The sequence below is a fragment of the Cricetulus griseus genome (genome assembly GCF_003668045.3).
Source record: "Cricetulus griseus strain 17A/GY chromosome 1 unlocalized genomic scaffold, alternate assembly CriGri-PICRH-1.0 chr1_0, whole genome shotgun sequence".
Classification (NCBI taxonomy): domain Eukaryota; kingdom Metazoa; phylum Chordata; class Mammalia; order Rodentia; family Cricetidae; genus Cricetulus; species Cricetulus griseus.
The window spans coordinates 72,232,031-72,258,552 of NW_023276806.1; the positions used below are offsets into that span (position 1 = coordinate 72,232,031).

The 26,522-nt window shown below is 38.9% G+C and overlaps 1 protein-coding gene across 1 annotated transcript in view; it reads left to right on the forward strand.

Annotated features, from left to right (window-relative positions):
• Positions 1-11,598: 11,598 nt before the first annotated feature.
• The window catches only part of Gucy1b1 (guanylate cyclase 1 soluble subunit beta 1), a 42,785-nt gene continuing 27,861 nt past the window's right edge, over positions 11,599-26,522 (forward strand). Inside the window, exons 1-2 of the mRNA XM_035451803.1 lie at positions 11,599-11,666; positions 24,788-24,888. The gene's annotated coding sequence lies outside the window, so the exon portion shown is untranslated. The remainder of the gene's footprint in view (positions 11,667-24,787; positions 24,889-26,522) is intronic.

Genomic DNA, 26,522 nt, shown 5'->3' on the forward strand with positions numbered 1-26,522 from the left:
GTATAAAGCAATGGATTCACCTACAGCCTGTGCCCAGTGCAACACTGTGGTTATTCAAGTGTGTTTGTGATAGTGTCACCTTTAAAATCTCTGAATAGAAATCATAGTGATTAATTCTGTAAGAGCTCCTGGCCTTTCAACTCTGGTCTCATTAGATTTCCTCATTTAACCACAGCTTATGTAACCCAATAGGCCCGCATCTTCTTTTCAGCTCATCTTTCTCTGTGTGTACATTTCCTTTCTTTTCCTTTCCCTTTTCCCTTTTTCTTTTCTTTTTTTAGAAAATAAGCAATTAGACATTAGATAAAATGTGATATAAAATAGTACTACAATTATTAAAAAATATTTTCATGTTTCACATTAAAAATATTCTCCGTAGCACAGTATATCATAAAACAAATGCTTTTATGTTTTTATTCTATATGTGATAAAGCCTATTTTACTTAATAATGAAAATTTGCTTCCTATTAATCCATGTAAAACATACTAATAGCAATTTTTTCTGAATAAAAAGGCTTACACCCTGAGTTAAAATATAATAATATCATAATTTAGTTAAGGCAAACATGACTTGTGATTAAAGTTTGCATACAGAGAGCCTGCAGTAGAGCACAGTGGTAAAGTGTTTTCACACTATGTCCAGATGATTCTCCACTGCCACATTGAGCCATGAAATCCAAGGGGAAAAGTTTTAGCTTACAATAGAAAGTGAGACTTATTTTTATCTTTTTTGATTGCTTCTTAAGTATTTCTGCTGACTATTTTAGTGTATTGTATGCATCAAGAATCAAGTTTTGTATTATTTGGTGTACATCTGTGAAGTTTTTATTCTGGTTAAAATATCTTAATAGCATTTTCTAAAGAAACCACTAATACCAATGGAGAAAACTTTACTATGGTTTCATTGTGGGGATTTCTAAACATTTTTTTTTCTGGAGTTTGAACTAATTTTCTTTCCCTCTTTCCCTCCTTTTTCTTCCCCTCCCATTGTGCATGTCTGTGTGATTCTGGGGATTGAACATCGGGCCATTGCATGCTAGGTAAGGGCTCTGTTAGTGAGTGACTGTCACAATGGAGCTTGGATTTTATTGCCTATGATGTCTATTTTACTCTCTCCACAAATAAGTCCCCATGTTTAATTTGGTAAAAGGATACAATTTTAAGACAAGATCAACTTTAAAACAAGAGAAATATGTATAGTCGAGTTTTTGAATCAGCATTAGCAGAACTATATACGTTCTTACTTTTTATGCATGGGTTTGAAAAGAAAATCAGTTTAAAAGTCCATTACTACCTCCTCTAGTCTCCAGGCATTGGGAGTAGTAGTCAACCCTTGCCTAGCTCTAGTTTCCCACTGGTATGACTAAAACACTCCAGTGGCTTTCTTAAAAGGCTGGTAGTGTCTCATTAAACACTCACTTTCTCTCTCTGGAACTAAAATTCATTACAAGGAAAGTAATAGGAATTGCAGGCAATTAGAAGCATCAAGCAGGACATCATTCTCATCACCTGTGTATTTAGGAAGTTGCTATGTTAGTAATAATCTGACTCAGAAGCTTGCACATTAATTAGAATTCCACTATCTTTTAGGGGTGGAGATATAGGTCAGACGCAGAGCAACCACATAGCATATATGTGGTCCCGAGTTCCAACCCAAGCAGTGGGAAGAAACTACATGTATCTCTCATGTGTATATGATATATGATCACTCTCACCTGTGTCACTGTGTACACCCAGAGCAAACAGAGGGATTGTACAAAATCCAAGTAAAAGAAGTATGGAAGCTCCATGTATGATTCCTGTAACTTTTCTATTACTTTGGCATTTTATTTAAATAAAAATACTATCAAAAATATTTCCTAAAGCAACTCTCTGTTATAGGTTCCTCAGATATGCTTGTGAGGGCCCAGTAACTACACAAAAAGAAAAGAAAAGCATTGCCTTCTGCCTCTGCAACAGTGTTAGAACCAGGAGACAAGGAACATGCTGAGCCTTAAAGGGTATAGATGAAAGATGATGGGTGTTTTTCAAAGACAGTTTTGGGAAATGCATGAATGACGATGAATATTCTTGTGCATAGGTGACTGCATGAGAAGTTGCTTCTATCTTAGTGGAAAGCAGTTCATGTTATATCTTGGGTGTTTTGCCAGAAGAATGAACAAGATAACAGTCAATAAAGTGCTTCCAAGTGTGATGACATCTGTTCAAGCCCAAGATTGTAATCCAGTGTTCATGCCATAGCTGGGAAGTAAAATGAGTAAAGAGAAGAAAGGGAAGGTTCTCACTACCCGCTAGGGCACGCCTTAAGTTGCTAACAGATCTCCCACTAGCCTGCATCTGCGAACATTGTCACCACCTGCTGAGAGTGCCAAGCTGGGGAAGAAACCTTTAATACATAGACCTCTAGGGAACAGTCACACTGTTCTGAACTACTCCAACTCCTGACTTTTCATTGAATCGTCATACTGATTTGAAGTCAACTACTCACACACTTTCCTGATAACACATTTTATGTGAATTCGATAGTTACATGGAAAATTGAAGGGTGGAGGGACCAATACACTGTACCTGTGAGGGCTTCGAAGGCAGTCATTAACATCTTCCCCCAAACAGAAACTCCTCAGCAGAGATGAGGGGAAGGGCAATTCATTTGTCCAGGTACAAGCAAACAGCTAGGGCAGCTTTAGCTTGCCTTGTTACATAGAAAATACCGACAAGTCATTTTCAACCATGATTTAGAGTGTCATAACATAATGTACAGACTTTGATTGGGAGACTTTTCAGTTCCTGGAAAAGTCGTTTTGTCTTTTAGAGAGACAGAGAAGAATCACACTTGCCATAGAATCAATCATTGCCTTGTAGTCTTTGTTATACACAGTTTCCTTATCTTAGGAAGTCAGCATTTTAGTATGTGATGGTGGTGTTCCCATTAATTGCTTCTTTTATTACACTAACGATATGACTCATTTAATATTTTTATCTGAAGCTACCTCAAATACCATGTATGTTATTAATTTCCGTTTTTCCTAGCCACTTGCACATATATTGTGAGCAACCCACATAGCCCACGTGATTTTTATGTAAAATTTTACTTCCTTGTTCATGCCTTCAAATTTGATGTTCCTGTAGGAAAATAGAAAAGTCTTTCTAAATGGACAGATTTTTTAAAATCTCAAAATCTTAAGTAAAGGGGAAAGTGTGATAATCTCAAAACCACACTTCTGCCATTATCAGGGCAGATTCATTGCCATCATCATTAAGTTACTTTCATGATATGTTACTGTGTTAGTCTTAAATATAGCACTTAAAATCAAGTCAAAATTTAAATGGCAGATGTAAGACTTAATCTAAGATATTCCCTAAAAAGTCTGTAGAGAGAAGTGTTTTCAAGCTTTTAAATTTTTTTAAACACATGATTCCATAAAAAGAAATTGTAAGTGAATCTTAAAGAGTTTGAAGAAAATTGCTTGGGAGAAAATGCCTGCATGATGCCCAAGTCCTAAAAAGCCTGCTGAGATGTTTGTTTACTCTGAAATGCTGCCAAGCCTTTCCTTATGGTAGAAAGAATTATGAGGTAACCAGAATGAACTAAAACAAAGCAAAAAACCCTAAACTGTAGAAGAAGAAAACACAGTAGAAGAAGAAAACTGAAACTCAGTGGAAAGTTATGATGACAGTGATTGTGGATTCTGAACTTTTATAAATATTGTAGCAATGTCTAGTGACTAAGGCTTTATGGCCTTCAGGCAGTATTTAGTCACAACAGCTACCCACAATTTGAAAGCATGCAGTACATTGTTACTAACTTTTGAAACTATTGGTCCTGAATACAGGCCAATACAGAGATTCATGTTTATGTTGGAGTTGCCCATTATGAGAAGAAACCAGACATGTCATCCACCTTTGCAAGTTCATTTGAGTTGCAAGTATGTAACATGTATCTGTTTTTTGTCAGATACAAGGTCCATCTGATACCTGGTAATGTGTCCTTTCCTCTCTATATTTCTATCATTACTCTGTCACAATCACTTGATGGCCTCTAAGATGTTCCATCTCTTCCCTATCATGATTCATACCCCCACTACACTCTTCTGGAATGCTCTGTATACAGCATTCTAGGCTTTACTAACCTGTTCCTTCAAATTCTTTCATTCACCAATATCATTCTCTAAATTACCTCTGTATTTCAAGTACTACATTTAAAGTAACTGCTCCAAGACTTGGTTCCCATCATCACCACAACCAAGATGGACACCACGAAGAGAAAACATTAGTTATCTCAGTTTAAAGGCTAAAGATCAAAGAACACAATGCTGATTGTGCTATGGCCTCATGTTGAACACAGAGATTTTGTAGGAACAAGAGGACACACAAAAGTTAGGAAGCCAGGATTGCTCTTTGCAACATTCTATTTATTCCACATGAATGGCTATTTTTTCCTCATGAATGTCTGTGCACCATATATGTGTCTGATGCCCAGGGAGGGAAGAAGAGGGTGTCAGATTCTTTGGGACTGGAGTTACAAATGGTTGTGAGCAGCCGTGACATGACATTCATAGGAAATGAACCCAGGTCATCTACCAGAGAACTCATTGCTCTTATCTACTGAGCCAACTCTCCAATCCTTAATACAATATTTCTCTTTTGAAGACAGCTCTTTCTAAGAAGCAGTTATAGGTCTTCCTTTGTCTTCCTAAGACTGTGTTCCCAAGCCCTAAGTATCCCCCCATATACCCTAAGGATCCCCCACTACTTCCTACCTCTTGAGAGTATCATCACCTCTCATGTCACCATACTGAGACCTGAGTGTCCAAAACATAAATCATTTTGAAGTGAGCCAAACTACCCACCATCTATATCTATTGATCATTCCACTTGAGCAGAAGCATCTTTATGAGAACAGCATGGTGTGTGGCCAACTACAGACTATCTTAGTCAGCAGGTGACAGTGAAGACAGTGTCTTTATGGGGCAGTACCTACAAACCTTCACAGAGAGAGACTGAAGTTCTTTCTTCTTAAATCAGGAAAACAACTTATATGTCCTCTGGTTTGTGTCTTGTCAGTTGGTGCACTTATTTCACACAGCCTGGAGTCCATTAGCTCCAGGGAAAGAAGAAACACACCCAAGTGAGAAGCAAAATGTATCCTCCCTATTATACACTTGAGTTGTTTACAATGAGAGAGGAAGGGTGTCTCTGAAAAGGCACACACAGAAAAAAATACTATCTCTGCAAACACAGGGACACATCTCCTGACAGGTGTGGACAGGGCTGTCACCTATCATTTGCTTCAGCATGAGTAAGAATGGACTGTGGCGTTTCCTCCCTCCCCTTCCCATCTGCTTAAAGGAGAATAAACCTGCTTTTAAACAATCAGCTCTTGCATTCTGTCTCACCTACCTAACTACACAGTGAGAGTAACTTTTTTTCAGGAGGAATTTGGAATAAAGAATGGGAGTGTGACCAGGCACATTTTAAGAGGCTTTCATATGGAAGAACTCAAGATGCTCTATAGAATCTTCTTGTAGCTGATAAGCATACCCAGGGAACTAGGAGAATGTCACAGGAAGCTCCTGGACATTGGACGTCCTTCACTTTTCATTACTGACATCAGATGAGAGGAAGGCAGGAGTGTGAAGGACAGGGCATTAGATGGATGCTAGAGAGTCACCGTACATTTGATCATTGCAAGAAGAGGCATGGCTGTTAAAGCAACCAATTCCTAAAACCCATTACCCATCTCGTAATGAAAACCTGAGGGGCTCACAGACGTCTGCTTTTTAAATCAAATTCTACAGGAGTTTACAAAGTCAATTTTCAATCTCAGGAGTCCATTTCAGTGTCTCTTATCACAGATGAACACTCACCTACTGAATGGCAAGCATGGTTGGCTGCTGTTATTCCATAACTATGTGTATTGCCTGGAAACCATTTTGGTATATCCCCACTTTTTAGACCATGAGTGGGTCACAGGTCACGATAAAGATAATCAAAGATCAATATGCAGAGGCTACAGAGGAAGAGATAAATACACCTCCCAATGCCATAGACCCATAGAGCTACTCTGGGATAAAGGTAGAGTCTGTACTTAGCTAATTGCTGAGGTAGAGGCTTGAAGAAGAATGATAGATGTGGCATCTAGAAATGGCTCATTATCCTCATTTATACATATTTACACAATCAGTTAAACTTTTGGTGTCTCATAGAACAAGTGGTAACTCTCATTTTCATTCACAGGTTTATCTTGGAAATGTGCCTCATCTCCCAGGATAATTTACAGTCCTAGAGAGGAACCCTTACACATGGCCTTTCCTTTTCTCTCATCCTTTCACTTCATTATTGGTGCTTGCTCAAACCTAATTCTCAATTCAGGGTGGAATATTTCCTTAAGCATATCCTTAATGTTCATATGTAGTGAGAGAAATAATGAGTACTAAAGAAATTGACAAATGACTTTGATGTTGATAGATGTTTCTCCAGCTTTGAGAAGATAGTGAAGAAAATCTTTTGACTCTATAATCCAACCACTGTCCCAAAGAAATGGGTAAAATTCCCAAGTCAAAGAGTAACTATTAAATATTACTGTCTCCTCATAAAACGTCACTCACTCTTGTAATCCATACAGCATGTTAACCTAATTTCTTTATTTTATAACACTTTCCTTTGAGATAAGTAGAATTTATATGCAGTTTATGCTTCTCTCACTATCCTTTTTGTCTACCATATATTTTTGTAAGATACCTAATAATGTTAATAATAATTTTTAGTTGTTTTATTTCATTTTGTTTCTTTTATTTAAGTTATCCATAGTTGATTTCTAACTATTGTCATGTAGAACTTTGATGGAGAAACCAAAAAATCTTGATTATCCTGGGCAGACACATAAACTCTCAAAAATAATATAAACCTTTGTTTCTCTGTGACAGGAGTAGCCTATGATAGACACAAGCTTCTATTGGTGTGGGCAGTTCCTCAACAAAACACAACCAAGAACAAGAATTTAATACAGTCATAACCATTATTGATGAAGAATTTTTGTTGCTATTGAAGTTTCTGAAAGATATAGTTTGCATATAATCGAGTCTTAGCCAGTTTAGATTGCTGCTACAAAATCATATAGACACAATCTGTAGATAGTTTACTTCTTACTATTCTTCTTTTCTTTTGTTTTTTGTTTTTTGAGACAGGGGTTCTCTGTGGCTTTGGAGGCTATCCTGGAACTAGCTCTTGTAGACCAGGCTGGTCTCAAACTCACAGAGATCTGCCTGCCTCTGCCTCCCAAGTGCTGGGATTAAAGGTGTGCGCCACTACCTCCAAGCTTATTTCTCACTATTCTTAAGGCTGGCAAATTCAGTACGTGTTGAGGACCCTCTTTCTCACCCGAGGTGCTGCTGGTTTAAGAAATATCCACCATAGGCTCACATTTTTGAACATTTGTTTCCCTAATTGGTGACATTGTTTGAGGATGTTACAGGGTAGTGCATTCTTGCTGGAGGAAATATGTCACTGGGGGCAGGTTTTGAAAGTTTATAGCCTTGCCTCACTTTCAGTTTACCCTTTTTGCTTCAAGTTTATGACTGAATATGTGATCTGTCAACTTCTTGGTCCAGCTGCCTCCTGACATGCCTCCACTGCCATTATGGACTCTCAATATGCCATACTTCCATCAATTGTCTTGATCACAATACAGTAGCAGAAACATGACTAATACATCTGTGTATTCATCTCTCTCACACAGTGAAGAGAGACCTTAGCCTCTCTTGTCTTATGCAAACTATTGCCCCATCTTGTAAGCCCTACTTTCATGTCTTTCTCCCAGTCACATTACCCACCAAAGGCCCCAAATGTCATCATATTGGGGCTTTTCATTTTAGTACATGAATTTTAAAGGGATGCATACATTCAGTTCAGGTACTCTGTCGGAAATACTTCAGAATTTGTTTCAGAAACAAATAATTGGCAAATTATTTTACTGCCCTATTACTGCTACAACAAATAAAATCAGTCTTCTTGGCATAGTCACATTTTCTATATCCCTTTTGCTATGTCATTTGATAAATTCATAGAATTCATAGACTGTGGAGGTGAGGATGTGGACATTTTGTCAGGATAGAAGGTCTTATTCTGTTTCCCATACTAGCTGCTGGCTCAGTATAGACTAATTCATTTCTGTCAAGTATGCCATTTCCTATATGAGAAATTCCTTGCTTCTTTGAAGTTAATTCTACCTTGATTAAGATTGAAAGATACCATTGATATTGCAATATGCCTAAAGAGTAAATCTGCTCTTGAAGATCAATTATTTATGGGCATTTCAAATAATCTTTTGGCAAAAATAAAAACTGAAAGTAACCAATTCCAAAGAAAAAAGAAATAAGAGCATTTCCATGAACCCAATACATTTAATTTGGAAGAGAATGAATTAATATAGAACCCGGAATTACTATCTTTCTTCACAGGATTAATGGACTAACACATGCCTGGGACCATTTTATTCTGTTGACATTGACTAGTATCTGTTGAGCTCACATGAGAAAAAAGGAAGTGACTAAGATTCTGGCTTACATACACTGTATAATCCTGTTATGGGATTTAAGCAAGTTGTTTTAACTCAAATGAAACATGTGTGAACAATGTTTATATTTTTAAGAATCACATTGCCTAAATGAATTATAAAGCTCATATTTGATGAGAGTTTACCATGTGTCTAACTATAGCTATATGGTCTTTAAAAATATTATTACATTAAATACCCTGGATTGCCTTATGGTTAGAAGAGGAAACTGGGGTTCAGAGAAGTTCATGGTTGGGCCAAAAACAGGAATCCTATGAGTATTGTTTTCCTAACTCCTTCATAAATTTTCTCACACAGAGAATGTTTAATATCCAAAGACTTCAGGCAATCATATAATAAAAAAGTTTGAAATCATGAACAAAAAGCTACATGAAGCCTAAGGTTAGAATTAGTTAGTACTCTGTATTATTATTTGTATCAAAACAGGAAGTTTAAATTTTGAGATAACATTTATACATTAAGGGAAGTTTTAAAGAGTTAAAATATCCAAGGGATATTTTAGACAGACAGCTGATCTGGTCAGATTGGGCACCTCTTGCAGTTATTAACTGTTTCAGTAAAGTTATGGTGGGGCCTTCAATCTTCCCTGATTTCTCAGTCAAGTTTTATTTATCTTTCTCAGTCAAGTTTTATTTGCCTTCAGAGTCTCACCAGCCCTCCTGGGATGGCTGTTCTGATCTGGAGGAACCTGCCACACAACAGAAGAGTACAACAGAATAGGTGGGTGCTTCTGCCCTCCAGTCATCAGAACATAATTCTACCACTAGTTTCTAAAACTTCCCTCAGAAGATTATACTTGTATGGTGTGTGGCAGGCATGGTCATCTGAGCTATGCTGCTCTCCATTCTATATAATTGGGTACCGATTGAGGATTTTTTCCCTGGCTTTTGTTTACCCTATGTCTTTATCATTAAGTAGCTAGTCATAGTTAGTGGTACAATGCTCAATTTGAAAAGTTTAAAAAATGGTTTCATATTTAAATAGTTGTAAGAAGTTGGATGTCACACTGTTTGAAAGACTCATTTGTTTAATCATAGCAGCCTTGATGGAAGTGTTTGGTTGTCAGATGTCTTTTTTGTTGTCTTATTTCCTTATCACCCATTCTTCAGCCTATGATAGGTGCTGGTGGTTCTTGCTTTGACATCCCCATCTCCACATTGACTTGAATCAGACAGATTTAATTGCCAACAAAGATTCTTGGGTCTACATGAGACTGATGGCTGCACTTTGACTTTTCCCAATGCTGACTGAAAAACCATGCACCTACAACAGCCACCTCTAATCCACAAATAGTTCTGCTCTTGTTCCTTGTTCCTAATAAGGTTTCTACCATAAAGTAACTCATCTGCATATTAGAAGGCAGACTGGAGGGAGATTAATTAAATTTTCACATATTTTGTACTGCCACATGTCTGTTCATATTATTTTTGAGACGAGGAACATGGGACAATTCTAGAGAGTTAAAATTTTTGGGATCCCAGCTTCTGGCTTGGAATACAATGTGTCCTGTGAACCTCACGAAAGGACAGAGAAGGTTTAGCATTCTGCTCACAGTTATTTTTCCACATGAAGTAACCCCCCAAGACACTCAGGCACTGAAAGCTTAGTCCTTGGCTGTTAGCATCATTTTGAAAACTTCTCCATGTTGTGGGAATTCGAATCTTGAGGAAGTAGACCACCGTGGGTGTCTTCAGGAGCTATAGCTTCTCCCAGGTTTACTGTGTGTCTCAGTCATGAACTGAGTAGCCTCTGTTGCTTAGTCACAATGGTGCTGTGACTCCCCATAAGCCCCAAAGCATTGGGAGCCAAGGACCATGAAGGACTGAAACCTCGTGAAAAAATGAATTCCACTGGTTAATGTCAGGTATTTTGTCTCAATTACAAAAAGTCGAATACACTTGTTTAGCCTCTTATGTATTACAGAACATCTTGGTTTGTACACTTAATTATTGGCTAAAAGTAAAGTGTGTTTAGTTCCATAGGATAAGCTATATGTTTGTATATGTTTGACAGCTGCTGTGGGGTAAAGCCACAGAGGAAACGTCTGTCTGCATAACTACAATAAACATGATGCCGATCAGCACTGGGCACACACCACACACACACACACACACACACACACACACCACAAGCTAGAGAGCAGACTTCTGGATTAGAACATGTGTACTTGGATCACAACGCCCCCATCCACTACTGGGAGGAGGGCAGCTGTCTCTGCTGCACCTTCCTTAAGACCTCAAATGAAGGATTTGTCACCAGACCAGGGCGGGAAAAGGCACAGTAGCTCCGAGCCCCTCTGAATTCCCTCCGCTTTCTCTGATTGGTTAAGATATGGGAAGAAGCAGCGACCGGCCTCCTGTGGCTCTACTCGTCATTGGCTGTGAAGAGGTGGCAATCAGCGCTGGCCCAGGCTGATGCTCTAGCTACAGCTCTGTGCTGGTCTGGGTGCTGTCGCCGCTGTAGTCGCTGTCTGGGTCTCTTCCGCGATACCCTTGCACTGAGGCTGCTTCCCCGGCTCTGGGCTCAGACACCATGGTGAGTGCTGTCAGGACGGTCACCTAGGCTGGGAGGACCTTAACTGACTCGAGAGAGGATTGCTCTGCAGGAGCAAGCCCAGGGGGCACAGAGCGGAAGGGTGCAGGGAACAGCGCCTTCGGTGGGAGGTGGGGACAAATGATCTGCTGAAGTCCTCCGAGTCTTTGGGTCCCGAATGAGTCCCCAGCGCCCAACCATAGACTTTGGGCGATTCTCGGTTCTGCGGGCGGGTCAGGTAGGAGGCTCCGGGCTCAGGTCCCTTTGCTGTCCCTGTTGCACCATGGTGACAGGTGAGCAAGGGTAAGACGATGGGGGAGGGGAGCGGTCGAGCCGAGATTCCTATGATCCTGAGGATCACCCCCTTTTAAGGTAGGGTACCCCCGAAAGCGCAGCCAGAAGGCAATTGACAGATTAGAGGAGCAGGGTGGGCGACACAGTGGAAAGGAGCAGGTCCCTGAGCGTATTCTCTCCCTGCCCTACAGTACGGATTCGTGAACCATGCCCTGGAGCTGCTGGTGATCCGCAATTATGGTCCCGAGGTGTGGGAAGACATCAAGTAAGTGAACAGCCCTGCTTCCAGGGCCGCGCGTTGGCACCGCGCCCGCGCCTGCTTCCCTAGCTGCTCCCGGCAGGGTCGTGGTGCGCATCCTCCGGTCTCCGCTCCCACGCTCCAGAGCTGGGACCATGAGAGGAGGGTAGGCCGGGGCGTGGCCCCTTGGGGTCACTGTGGCCTCCTCACCCGGCCTGAGCGTGGGAACACCCTGCCAGAGCACTGTGGCTCCCAGGCCAGGTTCGGAGGGTTCCTTAGCTCCCTTGCAGAGGCCTTGGCAAGGTCTTGGGACCAGAGGCAGGAAATGAACAGAAGACTTGAGATCCTCTGAGAGTTACACACCTGGTACACATAATATGCTTCAATTATTTGGGTATGCTACAGTACACTCAGAATTTATTTCCCCAGTAACTCATGTGAAACACGTATTTAATAAGGGGACCTCTCCCCTATAACTCCTCCAAATCACCCTTGTTTTGCTGTGTGCTCTCCTACGAGCCCTAGCAGGGCACCCTAGTTTCTGTAGAGCTTTGAGCCCCCGGTACTCAGAGATGGGACCAGAATACACTTATCTGAGATTTTAATACCCGGGTCACTTCTTAAGCTTTTGTGGGTCTTGCAGGGGTGTTTACTGGGGACTGCAGTCAGAGTCTTGTGCGTGACAGGAAAGCACGATGCCACTAAGCTGACTGACTGACCTTTAGATTTTTGAGACAGGATTTCCCTATATACAACGTGGGCTGCCCTGGAACCGCCAATCTTTCATGCCTCTCCAAGTATTGGCATTAGAGGAATGCATCACCATGCCTGGAGGAACATTACAATCTAACAGAATTATCTTTTCCTCTCTCTCCCTGGTTGAAACTCGCATTTAACTCTTGTATAGCTGAGCATGGCTACAAACTAACAGTACAAAAATCACAGGTAGGCATTACCACATTCCAACTGGATAGGGATAGTGATGAGGACTAAGAAGGGCAGAACGGAACCCGTTTCTATTATTTAAGTTCATGTACTCATTGATGGCACATGAGCCCTTGCTATTTTTCTCAGCACAATTTTATTAGAAATCTATTTCAACAGACTTTATTATTCAGTAATAGGATGGTGATTTTACTATAATTATCTGTTTCCATAGAAATGACCAGGCCTATAATTTAAGCCCTAGAACACAACACTTTCCTCCAGCTCTCTTGGGTATGAACTTTAACTGATGTTCCAGAAGCCTTGCATGTTGTCCACATTTATGTTATTCGCAGGGCACATCTGCACATTATAAAAAAAAAGAGGTCTAGATGACGCAGTTATGACTATCAAATAAAGCTCTAAGAAGTAAGGCCAATTTGAGATCATAATTTTCTTTTGACTTTATTCATTCTTTCATAGTTTTGATTTTCTGTGGTGACAGACTCCAGGACATACACCAAGAAGAAGCCCTGACAGTGAAGCCAACCATGAGGATGTACACTTCCTTTGTGAATGAATGAATGCAACATGCACAACCCTGTGTATTACTAGCCTTACATTCTTAGAAGTGAGGTCCTCAAAGTTCATGACATATAAACTTTAATAATGGATATTTTTATGATTCCAAGAATACAATGATAATCACCATACAAATTTAATAATCACTATGAAAATTTAATAAAACTTAGAATACACATCTGAAAATTATCAATGTGGGTAACCAGGAAATGCAGAGATCAAAAATTTTATGTCATACTGCATAGCAGAATTTACTAACACATTTATTTTTAAATTTAATTATCAAGATATTTGTGTATGGTGTTTATGATCTAAACACACATAAATTCTATTGAGGAGAACTTAACTTTCAAGTGATAGTTACATGTTTCTTTAAGTAATTTGTACACACACATACATACATACATACACACACACACACACACACACACACACACACACACACACACACATGGTTCTTGCTATGTAGCTTTGAATGAGTGGAAATTACTATGTAGTTGAGACTGACCTTATTGTAACAACAGTTTCCCTAACTCTGCCTCGCATATGCCTGGACTATAGACTTGGGTACTCACCTTGAAGTACGATATGCTTAAGTTGGTCAAGTAATTCCAATCATCCAAAACACTACTGGTATATATGAACCAGGTCATATGGATGGTTTTCCTCTGAAATTACTGTAAGGCTGGTGCCCTTGTAATAGAGGAATAGAACCAGTGTTGGCAACACAGTTGCTTGTTTTCTCTTTTTAGGAAGGCATCCCTCAGTAGTGTCATGGGAGCACATGTGTATGTACTGGGGAGTCTGACTTGGCTCTCTGTACCTAAGGAACAGAAACTGTTCCTTGCTACCCTGCTGGATTTCCCCAAATGTTGCTGAATGCTTCCTGAATGCATTTGCCTAATCAAATGTTCCTGAATGCATTTGCCTAATCAGCAGATGTTTACTGAGGGTGAAAGAAATGTAACTGCTAAAGGCTATTTCCATGAAGGTGCCTCCTCCCATCCCCTCCCAATCCTGAGCACTCACTGAAGTCATTGTCCAAGATGCTTTCAGTTTTAACTCTGTGGAAAACTGAATGTATGTGAGAACTTTTTATCCTTTTGCCTCTATAAGAATTAAACTTTTCTACCTTCTTTGATCTGTGAAAAACTGTCTAAATGAATATTCATAATGGGTTTTGTAATATTTTGTTTAGTTTGGTAGGAAGTGGACATCCATCCTTTTTGAGAAAGGAAGCCAAAAACTTAATGACAAATAAAACTCCAAGTAACAGATTCCAGACAGAAAATTCTAGATGACTATGTGCAGAAAAATACCTCCTTGGAAACTCAGTGTCCACATCTTATCAACAGCATCACCATTTCACAAGCACTTTGCCTTCTCTCTTCAGGAAAACAAATTGCCCCAGACCAAAGGAAATTTCTTTTAAAGGGACAGACAGAAAAAGATTTGAGCATAGTATCTATGCTCAAGACCAGCTACAGGTTGTTGTGGATGTATTTGTGTAACTACTCAAATGTAGCCATGTAAATGGTTGTGGATGTATCTGTATAACTGCTCAAATGTAGCCGTGCAAACTTCATTGTTATCTTGTGGACCAGGGAACATCCAATATTTTGGATCCAATATCCTCACCCACTTCTGATCTACATAGTAACATAAAGGAGTAAGAGACACGCCCTGCTCCCAAGTCTGCTTCAGATCTTGCTTTGTAAATTTATTTTGAGTTTTCAGATGATCCTCTTAAAGATGCCATGGTTCCTAAGTGATGATAAAAAAATAGTCATCATTCATTTAGAAAATGTAGTCAGACTTTGTGCATATTAAAATATCTTCCAAATGGGTGATATACTGGCATCAGCCCTGGTTAACCTGATAATTGCATCATGTCATTGAACTCTGAGAGTTTCTGCCTACCCTGGCAATTATAGGAATTCTAAAGGTGGATTCAAAATGCTGGAAATTGTAAGATGATTAAAAATCTAATGAAAACAAGTGACAGACGTAGCTGAAAATGTAGCTCAGGGGTAGGATCTGACATAATACAAAACACACACCCTCTCCACAAAACACCTTTCAGAAAAACTGTACTTATTTGCTCACAGGGGAATAGGTCAGAGTATTGATTACCTTGTATCAGATTTTCTGAGAAATTAGAGATAAGCAATTAAATCCAAATGTTGGTATGAAAGCTATAAGTTCCATAATTATGTAATACCATTTTAGTTAACAGATACTGTTGTCAACATGCTGTCAGTTACCTCCCATGTGTTTTGTGTGGCTTTGCTCAAGTTGCTGCATACTTCTTCAGGCTTTGGCTCTTCTTCTCTTTTGTTTATTGTTAAGCTTATCTTTAATGAACATAGTTTAACATTTGAGGCACTGAGGATAGAAAAGCAAATGATGTCATTCTTGCCTTGAAAAAGTCTAGAGATATCAGGATATTTTTAGTCTTAATCATAAAATAACCACTTTCCTGTCTGTCACTCAAATAAGGAAATGGCTTGACTGTTGGATAGCTTGTACTTAGCTTCTAGTTTGAAACCCATATAGTAGTTGAATTTGCTTATTATGAATGAATATTAGGCCCAAACAAGCATTTTTTAAAAAAAATTACATGGATTCTTAACCTGCTTAAAAATTTCCAAGTCTCAGTTACTTAGGAGAAAAGTAATAACTGTTTGGTTGTTGCAGTACATTCAATATTGTCTGAAGACATGCTTAATGTGGTTCTTAAATAGCTGCTGAAGTAATGGAATGCATTGTTTTCCCTTTCACTCTGTTAAGTGGGTTTTTCAGCTTCTTTCTTGGGCAGTACACCTGAAAGATATGAAGCTCCTTTTGAATAGCAGTAGGGTGGGTCTAAGGGTGTGGCTGAATACTAAGAAGCTTGCCTAGCACTTTATACCCAAACAAAATACCAGGAACAATAGTCCATTGTGTCTGCATGCTGTTCCAACCTAAATGTTTCCTCTCACTTTGGTTTAAGTCCTCAACTCATTTCTCATTTCTTTTCTCCTTCATCCTATTCATACACTGGCTGTTCTAATTTGTTTTGTATTATCTCTTGGCCTACCTTTCTTCTTTCCTGTTGATCCTTTATCAGCTTCCCTCGCCTGCCACTTAAACAACCCTCTTGCCAGGGATTCTTCAGGGAGTCTGCCTTGTGCTCATCCTCTGCATGCTGCAGACTGTAGGAAGACAATTATTTCACTATTCCATCTACATTTTCCATTCTTCCATCCACTCCCATGTCCCTAATACATTATGCTGTTTCAAAAGTTTACATATGCTCTTAATACTGATTTTATCAAAGCAAATTAAAGCAAGCAAACTAGGGCATCCTCATAATTTGCCATGCTTCATGGGATTTCCACATTCATGATGGAATGAGTTAAATTTCTACACCTTTCTATTCTTGAGTTCAAGTAGGAAAAAGCCTATGTGTTTTTAAATATGAATGGCACTTCGTATTCTAAAGCTACTTAAACTTTCCAGAGCCGTTTCATCTATATATTTTCAGCTGAGTGCTACAGCATCTATTTGAAATAGGAAATGACTTTCCAGTTCAATGTGTTTGTCATTGTTGTCTTTTCTTTTTTCACTATGAAGCTACATTTAAAGAAATTAAATGACTGTGGGGCATTATGTGTAGGAAGCTGAAAAGTCACAAGTTACTTCGGAGCCATTCCTCTGATACCAGGCTTCATGCTTCTAGATGTATTTACCCAAGAGGAGTTACCTAATGTAAACACAACATATTCATTTTCTTACTCAAAAATAACCTCTAAAAAGTTAAACAAATTCCTTAAAATTAAAAAATAAGTACATTAGTTCCACATTATGAATAAGACCTTTCCTGTAGGAAATTCTTCCAGGTAGCCTGAAAGCCTATGTATGTATATACACTATGTATGTTTACTTGATGCTAGGAAACTAAATGCTTAACTGTGAAGAAGCCCCCCACACAGCTGTTGGTGAGCTGTCTGAATGGGGTCTTCTAGACCCCAGACCACTTTGGAAATAACATGGCACTTGTATAATAAGGGATGCCATAGATATGATTGTTTGGGTTTTATGATCTGCAGAAACCCCAAGGCTGGTCTTGGGGAGTCTTAATTTCATTACAATCTTCTTTTTCTGTGTGCATTAGATATATACTAGAATCATATTAGCTTGGTGTAAATGTTTTTGCATATTACAATGAGGACTAGAGGAGAAACTAGAAGCGCCATGCTTTCACTCTCACTATGTCAAGACTGGGTGATGGCAAACATTAACTAAACATGGCTGCTGTTTGCAAGAGCTATGTCCTTTGTATTCTCTCTTTTTTTCCCTCTAGAATCAGGGACCTGGCAAATGTTTCCTTGCAACATGTTGGGAGGTGATAGTCAGGGGTTGATGCTGTGCAGATGTCTCCAGGAAAGCACACTTAAGGAAATGAGCACTATAAAGAGGAATCTCTCCAGGCCAGTTCCTGGGCGACAGTGCAGACTTGAAGCCTCACAGCATTCACTGCTTTACCTCTTTGTGCGTTATAGAATAAATAGGTGGGAAATGGTGCCATTATCATTTGTATGTAGAAAAATGCAAGACATGTTTCCCTTTATAAACTAGGTCAAAGATGGCAAGGCCTAAGGATGGGCTTTCTAGTCAAGGCAGAAGTCAATGTGCATCATTCTGTTTACTCTCAGCATCCAACCCTGTGAACTGATGATCTCAGTTACTTAATCACGCTGAGGTTTAGAGTTAGGGTTCCTTTCATTCTCCCTCCTTGTTCTATAAATGTCTACCTCTCAACTTTCTTATACCACAGCAAATGCTATTGAAGGAACTGTTTTATATGTTTAGCATTGTGCTCCCTTCCTAGTACATGGGTGAGTTGATAAGTATGCTTTGTATTATTCAGCTAATATTTGACTTGCCTCACTAGAGTCTAGCCTTCTTACTATTCTCAGGGAAAAACCTAGGGATGCCCACGCTCTCCATTCCCACATTTGTATCTAATTCCTCTCTTCTCCATAAATATGATACATACATATGCATGTGGATTTTTTTGCATTCTTAATTGCAGAAAATAAAGAGCATTTGTATAACATATTCATATATATATATATATAAATATATATATATATATATGGGTAATACCTAGGCCCTAATTTGTGAGATGTTGGGCAGAGCCAATGTCATAAATTGTAGAGAAATATATGTCATGATGCACTTAGGTTTGAGAAGGGAATTTGCAACATTCCATTCTATTTTGAATGCAATATCTCATTTACATTGGGTAGTTGCCTTATGGTTGGTTCTAATGTATCCTAATGCTTTCCACTCCAGATAGCACTAAATTGTCACATCCACTCCATTTTTTACTGTTACTTTTTAAGTAAGAGACCTGGAGACACTAAAGAATCTCCCTCAAATGCATAGTTATTCACAGGCAGCCATTGAGACACAGATTGCTAGTCATCCCACTGTGGGCTTTTCCCCAGTAAGAACCTATACTCTCCTTTCCAGGAGGAACTGATTTAGCAAAGACTCTAACCATCTATACATGTGTATTAGAGTCTTCTTTATTTGTTTCTGCTTTCCTGGAATGTTCCAGCATATATAGAGTTGACCTTGATTATTAAATTTTAAAGGTATTTTTATGCCAGCAGCCTTCACATTTGTTGGGGAAAGTCATATCCTTCTAAATTTGGAGCAGATTGCTTGCTTTGAAGGGAGCTGTGATATCAGGTGCTCCCCAGGTTGATGGACAAGCTGATCCATCTATTTGATAAGGCTGTGGAAAGCTCTCATTTAAGACATTTGTGAGTGGCTTTCAGAGCTGCAGCCGTGGCTGTGACAGGTCTCCCATCTCAGGACAGGCACGTTGAAAACAAAAATATCCCAAGAGTGAAGGCATTGTTTTGCTTAAAACTGAGACCAGTTGTCACTCATCAGAGCATAGATGATTGACATGTAAGCTTACAGGAGCCAACCTTCAAGGAAGGTCCAAAATGCAAGCTGACTCTAGATTTAAAGGGGCTGTCTGTGCTTTGGGCAAATTCTTCACACTGGAATCTCACTTTGGTGGTTCAGAGACTTATTAAAACCACTGCACTTAGATAATGAAAATATAACAAGTATTTTTCCAACCACTTAGAAAGAAAAAGCCACATGCAGTTTCAATGTTGCCTGCAGTTATTATCTGTGGCTTCTAATGGAACATTTTAATTTTCATAATGACTAGCTACAGCTCAGTGTTTTTAATACGCTTCCCTCCCTCTCTCCTGGGCATTCCTGGGATTTATTATCAAGACGAAATCTGTGTGCACCAGTAATGCTTCAGGATCAGTAGCTTTCAGGGAGGCTGGGTGAAAAGGACTGTCTGATAAGTGTGGAACTCTTCTGGTTGGGAGCTGAGCTTTGTTTTGTGATGTCATTTCTACAGACCTCAGGTAGTCTCATTTCAAAACAACAACTTCCATACCTCCATGGGAAGCTTCTTTATTTATTGGCACAGACTGTCCCTGGATTACACTTGCCGGGGAAGTGCACAGTAGCTGGAAATCAGGGTAGCAAGCAAAGTCAGTCTTTCTGTGTTGACACATGAAATCATGGGATTAAACAGAGTTATGAGAAATAACACGGCCATTTTGGACACATTGTTTATCTGATTATTTTTCTTTAAGTCATACAAAATATTCTTAATATTAAGCACAAACTATGAACTTGTACAGTTATACTGAATAACTTGATTATTTTATTACACAGTATAGAAATTTATGAGGAAGTAGATATAATTAATTCATTCCCTTGTTTAAAAATGTGCATACATGTATTTAGATGGTGAGTATTTCAGTCAATCCACAAAACATTACTCTGATATAGCTACCTACCCTCTATTTTTGAAAGTAATTAGTAAATAGGAAGACAGGTTTACATTCCAAAAACTACCCATCAGTGAAAATGAGGAAATGAATTGCTCTAGGGGAAATGTTGCCTATCCATAATGCATTACTGAGTTAGTGAACACAGAATATGATTCTATATAATATTATCACCATCAGAGAATTTAACCACTGTTTAAGTCACATAAAGCACAGCTTGCTTTTGGCTGTTAGAATTCATACATCTTACCAGCAAATCCGCAAAGTGCACACTTGTTTTATTTTATGCTGATTAGGGACTTCCGAGTTGTTGTTCCTCTGCACATTTCCTCCTCCTCCTCCTCCTCCTTCACCTCCTCCTCCTCCTCATCCTCCTCCTCCTCCTCCTCTTTACCTTCCCCCATCTCCCACCTTTTCTCCTGGACATTCCCCCATTCCTCCCCAGTGGCCTCCTTATTTTTCCTCTTCAGCACCTCTACCTTACCAGTTAGATGCACTGCCCATGGTGTGTGTGAGGCAAAGGCTGACTGTGTTCTCCAGTGGCTGCAGGAGATTGCTTATGCTGTACTCTACAGAAAACATGGACTGAAATCCCAGGAGCAGCTACTTCCGACTCAGCACAGCTGCATGCAGGAGTGCTGGAATCCTGTATTTGGCACATGCTATGAAGAAGGACATTGACTCATAAGTGGAGAAAACCCAGACAGAGTAACAAAATAAATAACTGAATAAAAGTATGTACAGTAAATTTAATTTTAAAGAAATTTCAAATTATAAGCCCCGGACAAATCTTGGTTCGCTTTACCTGTAAACCAAAACTGTACACATGCCAGGGCTACTTTGTATGACACAGAAGTTAAAGCAAAGTTGGTGCAAAGGTTGATTTTGAAACAGGGAGTGAGTCTAGAAAGGTTGGTGAGTATACCTGGATTTGGGTAATTCAAGCTCTAAGGAATTGCTACATATAAAAAATAAATGTGAGGAGGGCCTAGGTCCTGATCCAAATGATGTCACCGGCCTTGAAGATCCCCCATGGAAGGCCTCACCCTCCATGGGGAACAGAAAGGGGATAGGATAGGGGGTTGGTTGGTGGGGGCAGGGGAGGAGGGGAGGGAGAGCAAACTGGGATTGATATGTAAAACAAGGTTGTTTCTAATTTTCTAATTTAAATAAAAAAAGGAGGAAAAATAAATGTTAAAATGTTAGAAATAGTATATATAATAGATATAGACATGTGTATTTGGTATTGGTTTTAAGGAAAATGTATAAACATTATGGGGCTGCAAAGCAAGAGATGGAGAATTAAAAAGCACTATAATTTGAATTGTGTATGTTGCTTATGTAATCTATCTACTAGTTTGCTTCCTAAATTTTCATGCATTTTCTAGTTGCCTAGTAGCAAGTGAAGGGGAAACTAAATAAAATTAAAAAGCCTCCCAAATTAAGGAAAGAGAGAATGCTTAGCAGAAATGGAAGCAGGAGAGCCATTTGAGTTTTTAAGAGCACGGACTGATGGTGTGGGATCTGTCATGAAGAACACTAACTGATGGTGTGGGGTCTGTCATGAAGAGCACTGTGGGGTAGAGGTGTTAATCCACCTCATTGAACCACATGGAGGCTAAGACATTAGACAACATGAAGCCTGATCCCATATGAATTTGACGAGAAATTAGGAGTAGTGCTGAACACTGATAGGGCATTTCCAGTAGCTTCTGAAGGCTGCATTGCCTGCCCACCAATTGCTTATGCCTGTTCCTGCTCAGGTTAATCTGTTAACCAATAATAACTGGAAGGGGTTGGTCTGTGATTCTCTAGTTAGGTTTTCCCCTGAAAGTGAAGGGAGATAATTAATGAACTGCAGAGAGGCTGCAGAGGGCAGAAGGCAATTGCTCCTGGTTAAGTCTCACAGAGCACATCGTCAGTGAAGATCACAACATCACTCCATGGATTGTGGAATCTCACTGTTTCCCCCATCTTTCCCTACTCTTCTGTCTACCTTATCTTCTTGTCTTGAAACACTTGTCATGCTACGGCAGTATTTAACATTTTTACATATTACCTCTTTCTGCCAGCTACGATGTGGGTCAATGACAGTGAGTATCTTTGATAGTTTTCTTTACTGACACACCAAAATGCTTTGAAAAAGAGTCTGGAGCTTAAGAGGCATTGAATATTGTGGAAAACAACTTCTGGGGGTAGGGAATAAAAAAGAAATCAAGCAACTGGGTATTCCCCAAGGCTTCTGAGATAATGCAAATAGAGAGGCCTAAGTGTCTGAATAATTCAGTGGAATTCAGCATGACATTTCCACAAGAGGACACTTTCTGGTCTGCACTGCTGCTAACTTTGACTTTAGTCCCCTCCAGGGAGCCAGATCTAGGGTCACTTTAGGAAGGAATGCTTCGAAGATAAAGGAACTTGTTTCAATAAATAGAGGGGATGTAGGGATGGTTGGTGGTTGGCCCTGGCTAGTGGATTTCACTGGGAAAAGATGCTTCTCAGTTTTATGTGTAGGGAGTGTGGACACTTCTCACTCATTTAAAGGTTACTATGGCTGGGTGGGTGTTATAAAGTAAGATTATTATAAAATATATAACTTAATTTAATTCATTTGGAAGAACAGAACTGTGATGAATTAGCATACATTTCATTGTAGACTTGACTAACATTTATGCATATTTTAGGTCAGATGTTTCTAAGCTCCCATGTGGACACTAGTGTTGGTTCACAATAAAAATGTTTAATGTGAAAATAACAAAATTAACATAGTCATGCCCATTAAAATAGCAATTCCATTCCTAGGAATCTGTTCTGTTTCTACATAAAAATACAATTAGCTACAAGAATATTCATCATAATATTATTATTTATACTTGAGGAAGAAAATAAAAGCACTCTACCTCACTGCCAAGTCTTCAGTGTATTTAAAGAATGCAAATTTATGCAGTCATGGTATCCAAGAATATTTGTTGAAATGAAAACATAGCCATCAAATAAGACATTGAGATTTGCAGCAGTAAAAAGCATTATTTATTCAAGTGTGAAAAACTTGATAGAGTATTGACAGTAGTTATTTCAGACTGAGGGAAGCTTGTTATTTCAAAATTAGTTTTTTTTCCTTTTCTGTGTTATTTCATTTTTAGTTTTGTTTTCTTACAATAGGCAATAAGGACACCTAACCCAAACCTCTGCATTACCAAAGGGTACACATCTATACATTACATGTTCAGAACGCTCCCATATTGTCCCAATGCATGCTATTAAGAAGACATAAGCACTCTGGAGAACTATGTTCTCTTCACTTGATAGTTACGCATGTTTGGGACATAGAATAAGGCCACACTTGACATATATATCAATAATTGTGAATGCAAATATATGAAGCTCTATCTTAATTAATTTGTACAGCTTTAATGGTTTAGAACATAAACTCACATGACTTTGTATCAGTATAGTCGTGGGAGGTGAGTTACATTCTCTTTCACATTTTAGAAAAGCTAAGTTTTAATGCTCATGCTGTATATGTGATTGGCCTAACGTCATTCAACTAACATATTCTGAGCTCAGTAATCATGTTTTCTTGGTGCGGGAAATGGGATTGATGGTCTTGTGAATATTAGACAAATAGCATCTCAGATATGCATAATTGCAGCAAAATCATACGTTATATGCTCTAATGAACATAGGATGTCTTCAGGACTATTTCCATGCTAAGTCATGCATAAGACCTGACACAAATGGAAGGATTTCCCTTGAATAAACAGAATGAGCAGGAGCATTGACTGGGCAGCTTCTGGGTGAAGGGTGCCCATGGGTGGCCTTGAAGGTGTCATTGCAGCTGTCTGAGTAGAGGGGTTCAACTGAGGTAGATTGAGTCAGAGATGGCTCTCCACACTGTGTGAATTTCACATGGAGACAGCCGACTGGGAACTAGTCAGTGCTTTCTCCACCCTGTAGTGTTTGAAGGATGACTTCCTCCTCTGCTTGGACACTTATTTGAGAGAAGCAATCCAAATTCTACCAAAATAAATGTATTTATAGAATCATGATGACTGTTAAAAAATGATAACTGAGATTTCCTTGCACTAACTGTGTATAATTTGAGCTACTGTGTTTAATAATATTTGAAAGATATATTAGAAGATTTGACCAGTTCACTCAGCATCTGAGACCTAATGTGTTTAAAACCAGCTACTGATGACTGTTGCTCAGGCCAGAATCCTCCTTGTCACCCTGAGTCTTTGCCCTTCCTTGGTCCAGTCTCAACAGCCCATGTTTTATTTACCTGAATATTCAGTCACCTAGATTGAAGTCATTGCCCCCACACCCTGCTGCCTCTGTTGATCCACTCACTGAATTTTCACTTAAACATTTCTGCCCTCCTAGAATGTATTTGTCCTAAAATAAGTGGGTTCCAGTCTGTATTCCAGGTTCCCAGTAGAGTGTCCCACACCTGTAAGAAATCAATAAGTATTTACCAAATTTCTCCCAATCCAAACATAATTCTTGATTATATTTAGTGTTGGGCATTGCATTATGCATGAAAGTTGTAAAATATAGTCAAATGTATCCTTTTGATTTGGATAGAAGTATGTGGCAATGTCTCCTAAATTACTATGTTTTTAGGTACACAGTGTCAATTTAAGCAATTTTGCCTCCACAAATCCTGTTCCAGAAATAGATCTATTATTCACACACTCGTTATGATTTTGACAGGTCTCTTATTTTAACTTTGCTCTCTGTCACACTTTCATTTTCTTTCAGAAAAGAGGCACAGCTGGATGAAGAAGGCCAGTTTCTTGTCAGAATAATATATGATGATTCCAAAACATATGACCTTGTGGCTGCGGCAAGCAAAGTCCTCAGTAGGTTCAATGAATCCTTTCTTCTCTGGAATTACCACACATAGTTTGACAAAGGACTATGTGCCCCAAGACCACAGTGTAGGATTAGACAAGTTGTTCACTGAACAACCATGGTGGGGCAATCATATGACGCTAGGCTGGGGCTATGTAGAAGCCTGTCTATCCAGTATAAGCTATTTATTGAGTAGAAAGGAGAAAGTGTAAATCTCTCCTTCCCATTCAAGGCCTTGTATTAAGAAAACACAACTACTAATATTTCAGCAATAAAAACTTCAGTTACAGAACCAACCATAGAGTGAGTATTCAAAGGCAGATTGTAGAAAACATTATTCTCAAATGTGTGTTATAATAATAGGCTAGGTGAAGCACTGGAAAAAGAGAGAGGAAATTCATTGACAAACAAAATTTATAGATAAGACGCATGGCTGAAAAATAAATGGAATTCAAACAGGTTTCATGGAGCAAAGTTCTTCTTGTATTAATCTTCCCAGGGGCTCCATGTGCATCTGGACTGTAATCTATACAGGAGACCATGATATTCTCAGCTCTACTGGGCAGTATTTATGTCTTAGAGACAAGCCTTCTAGATTGTTAATAAAAAGAAATAAGCCACAGCCATTATGAAAGAAAATATGGGGTAAACTTCTAAAATACTAATTTTTAAGTTTGTAAAACTGAAATATCTGTTCGAGTCAAGAGTAGAGCTAAAGAGGAAATAAGACATTTTCAATTTTATGATAAATTAAGACAAGTTTGGGAACTGACTTTTTATTATCCAAGTTGCTTAAAATATGTTAAAACTCTGTTAATATATTCTGAAATTCATTGTGTGTGTGTAAAGTATACGTGTTTGTGTGTGTGTGTGTGTGTGTGTGTGTGTGTGTGCATGTACAAAATCGCATGTGTTTGTGTATGCACACCATATGTGTGCATTTTAAGGCCAGAAATCAGTCAGGTGTTTTTGTCAATCATTCTTACTTCTTCAAAATACATTTTTAAATTTTTTGAGATTATAATGTAATTATATCATTTTCTTATTCCTTTTCCTCCATCTAAACCCTCTCATGTATACCACCCACTCTTTCAAATCAATGACCTCTTTTTGTTTATTATGTCACACACACACACACACATATGCACATACATATGCTTGTGTGTACTCCTAAATACATGAATACCACCTGCTCAGACCATATGATGTTACTTTTATGTATATGCTTTCAGGGATGACCATTTGTTATTAAGTAACCAACTGGTGTGCTTTTCCCTGAAAAAGACTGTTTCTTCTGCTCTCAGCATTCCTTAGTTGCCTGTAGTTCTTCTTATATGGCTGAAGTTTCCTGAACTTCCCACATCCATACACACTAACATGTTTATTAGTGTCATCCTTGTTCAGCTCCTGTTTCGGCAGCCATAATGGTGAGACTTTGTGTGTATAGTTTTTTACATATCTAGGAGACACAATCTCACAGCAGATTCCCTATTCCTCTGGATTTTACAGTCTTTCTGGTCCCTCTTCTGAAATGATCCATGAGACTTAGGTAGAGTAGTTGTGTTGTAGATACATTAATTTGGACCAGGTTCCCCAACTCTGCATTTTGGGCAGTTGCATCACCTTATTTTCTGAGATAGGA